Raw genomic sequence first — 12423 nt, forward strand, 5'->3', positions numbered from 1 at the left:
AGACTCAAGAGACTCAGGTTTGATCCTTGGGTCAGGAAGATCCCCTGAAGTAGGATCAACCTGGCAATGGCAACCTGCTCCAGTATTCTTACCTGGAGAATTCCATGGACAAAGGAGCCTGGTGGACTGCAATCCATGGGGTCACAGAGTCGGACACGACTGAGCAACTGAGCACAGCACACATACACACAGATACTAAAGGACACAGTAGGTGGAAATAAGAGAGAAAAGAAGATATGCCTAGGTATAGCTACTCTTAAAGAGGGAATCAGAAGAAATATGAGTTGTCTTAACTGTGAAGACTTTTCAAATGGTGACCAGAGCCCAGAGGAATGTCATGGAGGAGAGAGACCAAAGCAGACTGAAGTGTCTCCACCAGGGAGAATCAGGATCCAACATCCTAAGGAAACATGGCCTGAAAAGGCTGTTGATGGAAGGACCTTGGGGACTGTGGGACCTCACATTAAAGGTGGGGGCAGCTCTACCAGGCAGACTTGAGAGAATAAGCCCCAAATCCCAAACACGTTACAAGGAGAGCTTTAAGGTGGCACAGCCATTGTAGGTGGAATGCAAGAATTGTCTCTATCTCCAGGATAGTCATCTACAAATGCCTTCCCAAACCAGACGGATGCAATCTTTGGGCCCCCAAAAGCATTTTTGCTACCCTGGGATTAAATCAGAAATGAAACAATACTCCAGATCTGTCAAATCTTGCTTTTATTTTAACCAAAACATATTTCTAGCCTCACAGAAGAGAAATAGCTACTTTCTCAGAAAAATAAATTTTTAGACAGTAAAAGCTCACTTGTCCTTAAAAGATTATAAATAATAAAAGTTCTATAACTGAGAGTGTGTGGTCATAAAACCAGCAAAATGGACCCTCTTTATGAGGCATCAGAGGATTCAGAGAAATTGGCATTGATCTGTTCAGACAAACAGACTTGATTTGGGCCTTAATGAAACAAAAGGTAAAATAAGCATGTTTATGGAATAAAAGCACTGGTAATAGCAAAAAGTTTCCACAAGATGTGAGTCTGAACAGAAGATTTGCCATTTTCAGTTTTTAATACAGTTTTTTTTTTTTTTTTTTTTTAATTTTCCCTGCCACACGGTTTGCAGGATCCTGGTGCCCTTGGCAGTGAACATTTGGAGTCCTAACCTCTGGACCAAGTTCCCTCACATTTTTAGTTTAAAGGAAACTCAGTTCATCTGCATAGTACAGGAGAAGTAGATGGGTCCCCTTCTTTCCACCTTCACCCTCCCATTCTGCATTTCCCTTACAGGTATTCTGAGGAGTGTTCTTTGACTAAACCTGCAAAGCCATTCATTCATTCTTTCACTCAATAATCAAAAATTGATGTTAATTTGGATATTACTCAATTATCAGACATTTATTGAGGGACCAGGATGCAGAACAAATATTGTTCACTAGAACATGGTTACAGCACTTCCCAAAAGAGTAAAATTCATATTATATGAAATGGTATAAAACTGACAGTGAAGTATAAGAGATGAAATCTGATTCAAAGATGATAATCACCCATCCCATCAAGTGATTCAAGTGATCAAACTAGGAGCTGTTTTGATTAGACCCTAATATATCTTCAGATTTTTTTCATCTCAACTTTCTAAACTAAAAGCCTTTCAAAAAGGTGAAATATTTACATTTTCCTCCTATGCCTAGATTTGGCATAGTAATCTATAGAGAGAAACATTTTTAGTAAATTCTGATTATTTCGCCGTGCAGTTTAGGGTGATTTTTTTTTTATTGTCAATTTGAACATTTTGCCTCTGATATCTAGCCACTATATAGACTTACAGATTTTTACTACACAGAAGAAAGATAGAATACAAGGAAACATTGGGAAATAAAGACAATAAACATCCTTGAAAGTGAAAGAAAGTGAAAGTGAAAGTCACTCAGTTGTGTCCGACTCTTTGTGACCCCATGAACTATACAGTCCGTAGAATTCTCCAGCCCAAAATACTGGAGTGGGTACTCTTTCCCTTCTCCAAGCGATCATCCCAACCTGGGATCAAACCCAAGTCTCCTACATTGTGGGCAGATTCTTTACTACCTGAGTCACAAGGGAAGCCCAAGAATACTGGAGTAGGTAGCCTATCCCTTCTCCAGCAGATCTGGCCAACCCAAGAATCAAACCAGGGTCACCTGCATTGCAGGTGGATTCTTTACCAACTGAGCTATCAGGGAAGCCCAGACATCCTTGGAATATCTATTTGCCTATAGTTTTTTTCTGATTTGAGCAGCAAAACATGCTGGGTATATAGAATGCCAACTTCTTTAATTTTTCATTTTTAAACAAACAATCATTGAGTCTCTGATGTATATCCAGCCCTGTACCATTACATGAAGAGAATAAATGACTCTTCTTTCCAAGAAGGGGCTTCCCAGATGGCTCAGTGATAAAGAATCTACCTGCCAGTGTAGGAGACATGGGTTCGATCCCTGAATTGGGAAGGTCCCCTGAAGAAGGAAATGGCAACCTGCTACAGTATTCTTGCCTGGAGAATTCCACGGACAGAGGAGCCTGGCAGGCTACAGTCCATGGGGTCCCAAAGAGTCAGATACAACTTAGTGACTAAACAACAATAACCCTCCAGGAAGACAGTGGAAAGAGTATGTTCTAAAATCAGGCAGAGCAGGTGTTACACTGTCTGTCTCTCAGTAACTATGATTTTTGGAAGCCCTTTATGGAAACCAGTCATGGACTTTGGGATCAGGAAAAACTTGAGTTCAAATTCCAGATTTTCCACTTACTGTCTGTATGATTTTGAATAAGTACTTAATGTCTCTGAGCACCAGTTTTCTCAGATTTAAATAAGGATGAAGAAGTTGTGAGGATGAAATACAGTAAAAAACCTGTAACATGTTTATGGCTCAGTCCCTAGGTCATGTAAAATATTCAGTAAGTGCTATGCTCATTCCCTGTCGGCCTGTGCCTTTGCTTCCAAATTTATCTCTGGAGTCAAAAAGAATAATTGGGAGAAAAAGAAGCAAACTCAGTCAAAAATCTGAGATGATTCCTGGCATGTATCACTTGTTTGGAAGGATAGAATGTTTGCTGTGAGTGAAAACCACAGCTGTAGACTGAGGACTTAGCAATGGAAATCTCTGGTTGTAATTGTTGGTCAGTAACAGGATGTTATCAACACCATAAACTCAACGACTTGAGAAAGCCAAAGGATGGTAAATTTTCTGCTTTCTGCGAAATGACATGTAGCACTTGCTGTAGCAAGAGCTGAAGGTTAGTTTCAATCAGATCAACATTTTCACCATCTGTTCATGGAAAGATAAAACCCTTCTTCCTGCATAATAGATCAACAAGGATTTAAAGAAAAGGGGATTGCCTCAATTGCAACATCAAATGGCTGTGTTTATGTGAGCAAAAATTGCACACAGGAAACAAATAAAAAGAGATCAGTCAGTAAAACAGAGCAATATAAACTTTGAAATGTCTTTCTGAATCTCTCAGAAGCATTCATTTGTTTTCATGGAAGAGTGTAAAGCAACAGTGAAAAAAACATACTTAATTGAGCCCCAGATAGTTCGAGTCAATTTTATTATTTCAAGCCTCCAGCCTACAAAGTGCTATTTTTATCCCTTCCAGTATTCAAATCCTTCCAGATCTTAGTGAGTTTTGTACTGCGCACATATGATTTTTGTGTAATATTTTATATATGTTTAAGCAATCAATGTATATTTAGAAACAGTAAAGATGCCTCTGTCCTCCTGTCTTCCCTGAAACCGATGAGAGGACAATAAAAAGCAAAAAAAAAAAAAAAAATAGAATAAGATCTTTGATAAGCTAGAATGCAGCCACACTGATGAACTTTTCTATGAAGAAGGGCTTCATAATGCCATAAATATTGAGTCTGGGAAGCAGCAACTGAGAGGAGAATGCATCGACTAGATTTGTCAAAGGAAGCAGGAACTTCACCAAACCTCCCCAGGGAAAGATTCTACCTGCTACTGAAGATTGATAAGGCAGAAAGATGAACCAGCAATACACGGCAGATGCCAGACATTGTTATGTGAAGCAAGGAAGGAGAGAAGGAGGGGATAAGAAAAAAAAGTGAGTGTCAAACAGCTGTACAAGTGCTGTAGAGAAATAAACAATATGTGAAAATGAAAGTGTTAGTCACTCAGTCGTGTCTAACTCATTGCGACCCAATAGACCGAAGCCCACTAGGCTCCTCTAGCCATGGGATTTCCTAGGCAAGAATATTGGAGTGGGTTGCCATTCCCTTCTCCAGGGGATCTTCCCAACCCAGGGATCAAATCCAGGTCTCCTGCATTGCAGGCAGATGCTTTACCTAAGGCACCAAGGCTACTCAGAATTACTTGTAGCACCAAGAAGTCTTTCTCTGAGCTTAAAGCAAAAGAATGACAAGAGGATGAGATGGCTGCAGGTATCACCAACACAATGACACATTTGATCAAACTCCAGAAGAAAGTGAAGGACAGGGAAGCCTGGTGTACTCCAGTCCACTGGGTTGCAAAGAGTTGGACATAACTTAGTGACTGAACAGCAACAAAGGCAAATAAATTACTTATATCAAAAACAATAAGTTATGCCATTAGACTTAATGGATAAACATCTTTATAAAATTATTCAAAAAAATAGACACAGCCTCTATGAAATAAGACCTCAAAGAGGAAATACAAGGGTTCAAAATGGAGATAATAAAGCAAAAGAATAACAGGAGGCTTTGATAGCAGGGGCAGCCCAAATAACTCTCAAAATTCCCCAAATGTCTTCAGAAAAAAAAACAGAAGAAACAACTGGAAAGCAAAAAGACAAAGCTCAGATAATCCAAACAAGTCTAAAACCTATTAGAACTAATAAGTGAATTTAGCAAAATCACTGGGTACAAGATCAATGTATCAAACCAATTTTATTTCCAAGTGATGAATTAGAAAATAAAATTTGGTGAATGATATAATTCAACATATTTCAAAACATATCAGATACCTAGATATCAGTCTAACAGATTTGTAGTATCACTACACTGAAAGCTACAAAACATTTTCAGGAGGACCTAACACCTAAATAAACAGGGCTATACAAATTTATGGATATGAAGATTCATGTTGCAAAGATTTAAATTACCTTTTCTGCTGCTGCTGCTAAGTTGTTTCAGTCATGCCCAACCCTTTGCTACCCTATGGACTGTAGCCTGCCAGGCTCTTCTGTCCATGGGGTTCTCCAGGCAAGAATACTGGAGTGGGTTGACATGCCCTGCTCCAGGGAATCTTCCTGACCCTGATTGAAGCCACGTCTCTTATGTCTCCTGCATTGGCAGTTGGGTTCTTTACCGCTAGTGCCACCTGGAACACCTTTAAATTGATCTAAAGACTAAGAAGTTCCAGTCAAAATCTTAAGCACGTTTTTTTCAGTTGACAAGCTAATTCTAATAATTAGATGAAAATCTAAAGAACTGAAAGTGTCTATGACAGTCTTGAGGGTGAAATTCTAAGAGTGAGTTAAAGAACTTACACCAGCACACATCAGGACTTACTATTAAGCTCCAGTAATTGAGGATCTTCCCTGGTGACTCAGATGGTAAAGAAACTGCCTGCCATACAGGAGCCCCAGTTTCGATCCCTGGATGGGGAAGATACTTGGAAAAGGGTAAGGCAACCCACTCCAGTATTCCCGCCTGGAGAGTCCCATGGACAGAGGAGCCTGGAGGACTGCAGTCCGCAGGGTCGCAAAGAGTTGGACACAACTGAGCAACTAACATTTTCATTTTGCAATAATTGAGATAGTGTGGTATCGAAGCAAGACGTATAAAAAGGCAAATAGAACAGAATATTCTAGGAACAGACAAATATATGAACATTTGATTTAAGTAAAAGAAGTTCTTTCAGAACAGTGAGAGAAAGGTAGTCATCACAATAAATCAATGCTATGTCAATTACACATTCATACAGAAAAATGAATTTTGATGCCTAACTTAAACAAAAATCAATATTAGAGCTATTTAATCTACATACGCAAAGTAAAATAATAATGGTTTTAGAAGAAAACTATGATAGTTTATTCATGACTTTGGAATAGAAAAGATTTTTTGAACAGGAAACAGAGAGCACTTACCAAAAAGTAAAAAAGTAATAGATTAGATTAAAATAAGAACTTTTGTCCATAAAATTGTTTATTAAGATATTGGAAGGGCATCCCAAAGAATGGGAGAAGATATCTAGAATAGATATATAAAAAAGGCTCATATATATGCTGCAAATTTTATTTTTAAAATTTTTTAAATTAATTAATTTATTTTAATTGGAGGCTAATTACTTTACAATATTGTGGTGGTTTTTGCCATACATTGGCATGAACCAGCCATGGGTATACATACGTCACCATCCCAAACCCCCTTCCACCTCCCATCCCTCTGGGCTGTCCCAGTGCCCTGGCTTTGAGTGCCCTGTTTCATTCATCGAACTTGGAATGGGCATCTATTTCACATGTGGTAATACACATGTTTCAATGCTGTTGTCTCAAATCATTCCACCCTCACCTTCTCCCACAGAGTCCAAAAGTCTGTTCTTTACATCTGTGTCTCTTTTGCTGTTTTGCATATAAGGTCATCATTACCTTCTTTTTAAATTCCATATATATGTGTTAAAATATGCATATCTATGCATATATTGCATATTAGTGTTTTTCTTTCTGACTTACTTCAGTCTGAATAATAGGCTCCAGTTTCATCCACCTCATTAGAACTGGCTCAAATGTGTTCTTTTAATAGCTGAATAATATTCCATTGTGTATATGTACCACAACTTTCTTATCCATTCATCTGCTGATGGACATCTACGCTTCCACGTCCTGGCTATTGTAAACAGTGTTACAGTGAACACTGAGGTACATGTGTCTCTTTCAGTTCTGGTTTCTTCAATGTTTATGCCCAGCAGTAGGATTGCTGGGTCGTATGGCAGCTCTATTTCCAGTTTTTCAAGAAATCGCCACACTGTTCTCCATAGTAGCTGTACTAATTTGCATTCTCACCAACAGTGTAAGAGGGTTCCCTTTTCTCCACATCCTCTCCAGCATTTATTGTTTGTAGACTTTTTGATAGCAGCCATTCTGACCGGCGTGAGATGATACCTCATTGTGGTTTTGATTTATGCTGCAAGTTTTAAAAGATATAAGGTCCACAATCTTTATAGTCCAACTTTCTTTATAAACTTTCTTTATAGTCCAACTCTCACATCCATACATGACTACTGGAAAAACCTTGACTAGACAGACCTTTGTTGGCAAAGTAATGTCTCTGCTTTTTAATATGCTATCTAGGTTAGTCATAACTTTCCTTCCAAGGAGCAAGCGTCTTTTAATTTCATGGCTGCAATCACCATCTGCAGTGATTTTGGAGCCCGAAAAAATAAAGTCAGCCTCTGTTTCCACTGTTTCCCCATCTATTTGCCATGAAGTGATGGGACGGGATGCCATGATCTTTGTTCTCTGAATGTTGAGCTTTAAGCCAACTTTTTCACTCTCTTCTTTCATTTTGCTCAAGAGGCTCTTTAGTTCTTCTTCACTTTCTGCCATAAGGATGGTGTCATCTGCATATCTGAGGTTATTGAGATTCCTCCTGGCAATCTTGATTCCTGCTTGTGCTTCATCCAGCCCAGCATTTCTCATGATGTACTCTGCATAGAAGTTAAATAAGCAGGGTGACAATACACAGCCTTGACGTACTCCTTTTCCTATTTGGAACCAGTCTGTTGTTTCATATCCAGTTCTAACTGTTGCTTCCTGACCTGCATACAGGTTTCTCAAGAGGCAGGCCAGGTGGTCTGGTATTCCCATCTCTTTCAGAATTTTCCAGTTTCTTGTGATCCACACAGTCAAAGGCTTTGACAAAGTCAATAAAGCAGAAGTAGATGTTTTTCTGGAACTCTCTTGCTCTTTCAATGATCCAGCAGATGTTGGCAATTTGATCTCTGGTTCCTCTGCCTTTTCTAAAACCAGCTTGAACATCTGGAAGTTCACAGTTCATGTATTGTTGAAGTCCAGCTTGGAGAATTTTGAGCATAGCAAAGCTATGCTAGCAAAGCATGTGAGATGAGTGCAATTGTGTGGTAGTTTGAGCATTCTTTGGCATTGCCTTTCTTAGAGATTGGAATGAAAACTGACCTTTTCCAGTCCTGTGGCCACTGCTGAGTTTTCCAAATTTGCTGGCATATTGAGTGCAGCATTTTCACAACATCATCTTTGAGGATTTGAAATAGCTCAACTGGAATTCCATCACCTCCACTAGCTTTGTTCGTAGTGATGCTTCCTAAGGACCACTTGACTTCACATTCCAGGATGTCTGGCTCTAGGTGAGTGATCACACCATCTTGATTATCTGAGTTGTGAAGATCTTTTTTTGTACAGTTCTGTGTATTCTTGCCACCTCTTCTTAATATCTTCTGCTTCTGTTAGGTAACAATAGAATAACAATCAATATACCAATCATGATATGTCCCTATAAATGCTACACAGCAACAACAGTGAAACAAAGTACCGCCACATACCTGCAGTGTGAATAAATTTCATAAACATAACCTTGAATAAAGGAAGCAAGACCAAACTATTTCATTTATACAAAATCCACAAACAGGAAAAATAAACTTACGAAGTTAAAGTGAGGAGAGAGGTGACCTTTGGATAGGAAGATGATGGTGAGTGGGAAGCTTCTGGAATGCTGTCAGCATTCAACAATATATTTTCCTTATGAAAGCACATCAGGCGATGTACCTTTGATTCATAAACCATTCAATGCATTTGTTATACTTTATAATTTGTCTTTAATATAAGTGTCTTACCAGGACTTCCCTGGTGGCTCAGTGGTAAAGAATCCACCTGCCAATGCAAGGGATGCAGGTTCAATCGCTGCTCCAGGAAGATCCCACGTGCCTTGAGGCAGCTAATCCCAGATGCCACAACTATTAAGCCCGTGCTCTAGAGCCCAAAAGCCTCAGCTACTGAAGTCTGCATGCCCTAGAGCCTGTGCCCTGCAACAAAAGAAGCCCCTGCAGTGAGAAGCCCCACTCACCACAGCTGGAGGGTAGCCCCACTCACCACAGCTGGAGGGTAGCCCCACTCACCACAGCTGGAGGGTAGCCCCACTCACCACAGCTGGAGGGTAGCCCCACTCACCACAACTGGAGGGTAGCCCCACTCACCACAGCTAGAGAGTAGCCCCACTCACCACAGCTGGAGTAGCCCCACTCACCACAACTGGAGGGTAGCCCCACTCACCACAGCTGGAGAGTAGCCCCACTCACCACAGCTGGAGTAGCCCCACTCACCACAGCTGGAGGGTAGCCCCACTCACCACAACTGGAGGGTAGCCCCACTCACCACAGCTAGAGAGTAGCCCCACTCACCACAGCTGGAGTAGCCCCACTCACCACAACTGGAGGGTAGCCCCACTCACCACAGCTGGAGGGTAGCCCCACTCACCACAACTGGAGGGTAGCCCCACTCACCACAGCTAGAGAAAAAAGCCTGCAGGCAGTGAAGACCCTGCGCCCTAAAAATTAAATAGATTAGTAAGATTATTTGAAAATCTATTTTAAAAGTGTATTACCTCCCAAATATATGTTTCCCAGGTTTTAAATATTACATGTATCATTTTATTAAAAAAAAATACTTGCCCACTTGATAAATTTTAAAGAAGATATCATACATCCTTATTTTTGAATTTGCTCTCTTGTGAACACGGCACTACTAAAATACTTTAGATTTGTACTACTTTGAATAGTGAGATTGAACATTTTTTCTTATTAATTTGCCATTTGTTTTTCTTTGTCAAACTGCTATGCCTTTTGTTCAGAGTTTTCTCTATGATACGTACAATTATTATTACTACTACTACTTGAAGGTTCTGCATACAGTAATGGAATTTAATGGCTTACAAGGCAGGTATGGTTATGTGACTTTGGGAAAGTTATTTACTCTCTTAAGCTTCACCTTCTTCATCCAAAAAACTGGGTAATAACATCATCAACAATCCTTAAAAGAATTACATAGGCATCTAGGTGACATGCACATCAGAAATGTTTTTCCCACTTTTCACAAATTTTGAGCACCTATTGTATATAAAGACTTATACTAGGCATTAAATGGGAGAAAAAGGACATTTCTTCCATTAAACCAGTGATTCTTTATTACTCTCATTTCCGTTTCATTGTCTTCAACATCCCTCAGGGTGTTGCTTTCCTTTCCACCATCACTACCTGCATTCAGACCTTCATTTTTCCTCCCTGGATGTTGTTAACAGCTTCCTAACTCATCTCTGTACCTCCCTCTCATTACTCCCCAATCAGTTCAGCTTCCTGCTGCCCAATGGGTCCTTCCAAATGCAGCTCTGATCATACTTAGCCTTCTATTTCCCTCTATGGGATTCAGTTCACTTTATCAGATTACAAGACAATCCTCATCTGACCCCTACCTTTCTTCTCAAACCTCATCTCTTCACAGTCCCGTTAGCCTTTCATGTTTCAAAGGTTCGAAAACATATTTGTCACACAGAACCTTGCATATGATACAACTCCTCTCAAGGATATGTCTGGCTCTTTTCCTCCCTCCAAACACACCTCAGACGCTATGCTCTCTGGGACGTCTTCCCATCTTTGACACTTGCAGTTCCAGCTCAGCTGATCCTCCTTTAAACTCTTATCATCTTGTCTCATTATTTGCATAATTGCCCTTGAGTCATTTATTCATTTATCTGTCCAACTCACTACTCTAAGACCTACTGGGGAGTAAAGGCTATGTCTTTCATATCATTGTCCCTGAACCTGAACAGCTCTGTACGAATGAGTGAATGAGTGAACAAATGAAGAGCAAAAGATTGGACTGACTGACTGCCATGTCATGCTTGTCAGCAGCATTCTCAGGGAATAATAGGAACAGAATAAAAGTCAACTTAGGGTGGAATTTCTGAAAGAAAAGATAAATTATAGCTAACTCTACCCTCTGTAATAATACAGAAACTTTCCTTTGCTAGATGGTAGATTTAGATAGATAAATAGATTTCATGTGATAGGCAACAGATGCGTATGTCATTCACATGGCCATTTCTGACAGGGATTCAAATATCCTAAGCTTTAGGGCACTTGAAGAATATGTCATCTTTGCCTATTCCATGTTGTTATCCTCCCTGGAATGACTCATCCCCTCAGTTTTCATACTGTTCTTAAATCAGGGCTATGGGGTTGAAGGAAAACAGCCTATAATCCTTTGTAAGTGGTTGTAGGATGCGTGATATTAATGGCTCCACTCTTTGTTGGGGTCTGAGTTCCCTGGTCACTCAGATGGTAAAAAGACCGCCTGCAATGCTGGAGACCTGGGTTTGATCCCTGGGTTGGGAAGATCTCCTGGAGGAGGAAATGGCCACCTATTCTAGGATTCTTGCGTGGAGAATTCCACAGACAGAGGAACTTGGAGGGCTACAGTCCGTGGGGTTGTGAAATATCAGACATGACTGAGCAACTAAGCATAGCACAGCACAGCTTCTTGAGGGAGGGTGGAGCTCATCCCTTCTCCTGCTGCCTTAAGTTTCTATTTTAGAGCTTATGCACTTAAGAGTTAGTTCAGGTAACATAAAGTGAAGTTGCTCAGTCGTGTCTGACTCTTTGCGACCCCATGGACTGCATCCTACCAGACTCCTCCCTCCATGGGATTCTCCAGGCAAGAGTACTAGGTTGCCATTTCCTTCTCCAGGGGATCTTCCCAACCCAGGGATCGAACCCAGGTCTCCTGCATTCCAGGCAGACGCTTTAACCTCTGAGCCCTAATCTCCACGGAAATCTTTAGTAAAAGGCGTAAGATTTATACCGTCTGAAGAGAAACCAGAGTATCATAAGAGAAATCAGGTAACATAAATTCACCAAAAACCTAAAGTGAGATCATACCTGTGCAGACCATAGACAGATGACTTAAAGTTTTCTTAGTAATTATAAAGGAGAAGATTGGGAGATCAGATCCTTAAAAACTGACTAAAGTCTACTGTCAATCAACCAATCGACAAACACAGATCTGCTTCTTCTAGGATTATAGTATCTATATATACATATATATGATGTGTTTCTGATATGGATTTTTTTCTGAAGTATTTACTCATCAATTACTGCTTTGTGAGCACTTTTTTTTCCCCTGTCAGTGACCCAAGTTGTACTTATCTGAGCCTCTCCTTCAGTATCTGCCTCAGCACTTTTCACCTACTTGGTTCTCAGCAAATGTTTGAATTGATCCTCAAAACCTCATGTGAACCAGGAATCCAGGAAGTATGTGATTGTTTTTCAATATGCAAGTTTCTAAGGTAGAGAGGTCCTTGTCCCCAGTTTTATCTGCATTCTTCAGACATTCATTTTCAACAGACTTGGCTTCCAATTTGCTGTGT

At 40.2% G+C, this 12423-nt stretch overlaps 1 non-coding gene across 1 annotated transcript; it reads right to left on the reverse strand.

Annotated features, from left to right (window-relative positions):
* Positions 1-11769: 11769 nt before the first annotated feature.
* Positions 11770-11881, reverse strand: LOC138088030 (U5 spliceosomal RNA). Its single transcript, XR_011145624.1, has one exon. It is a non-coding gene; the product is annotated as a U5 spliceosomal RNA (small nuclear RNA).
* Positions 11882-12423: the final 542 nt, after the last annotated feature.

Source organism: Capricornis sumatraensis, chromosome 10 (assembly GCF_032405125.1).
Source record: "Capricornis sumatraensis isolate serow.1 chromosome 10, serow.2, whole genome shotgun sequence".
Lineage (NCBI taxonomy): Eukaryota > Metazoa > Chordata > Mammalia > Artiodactyla > Bovidae > Capricornis > Capricornis sumatraensis.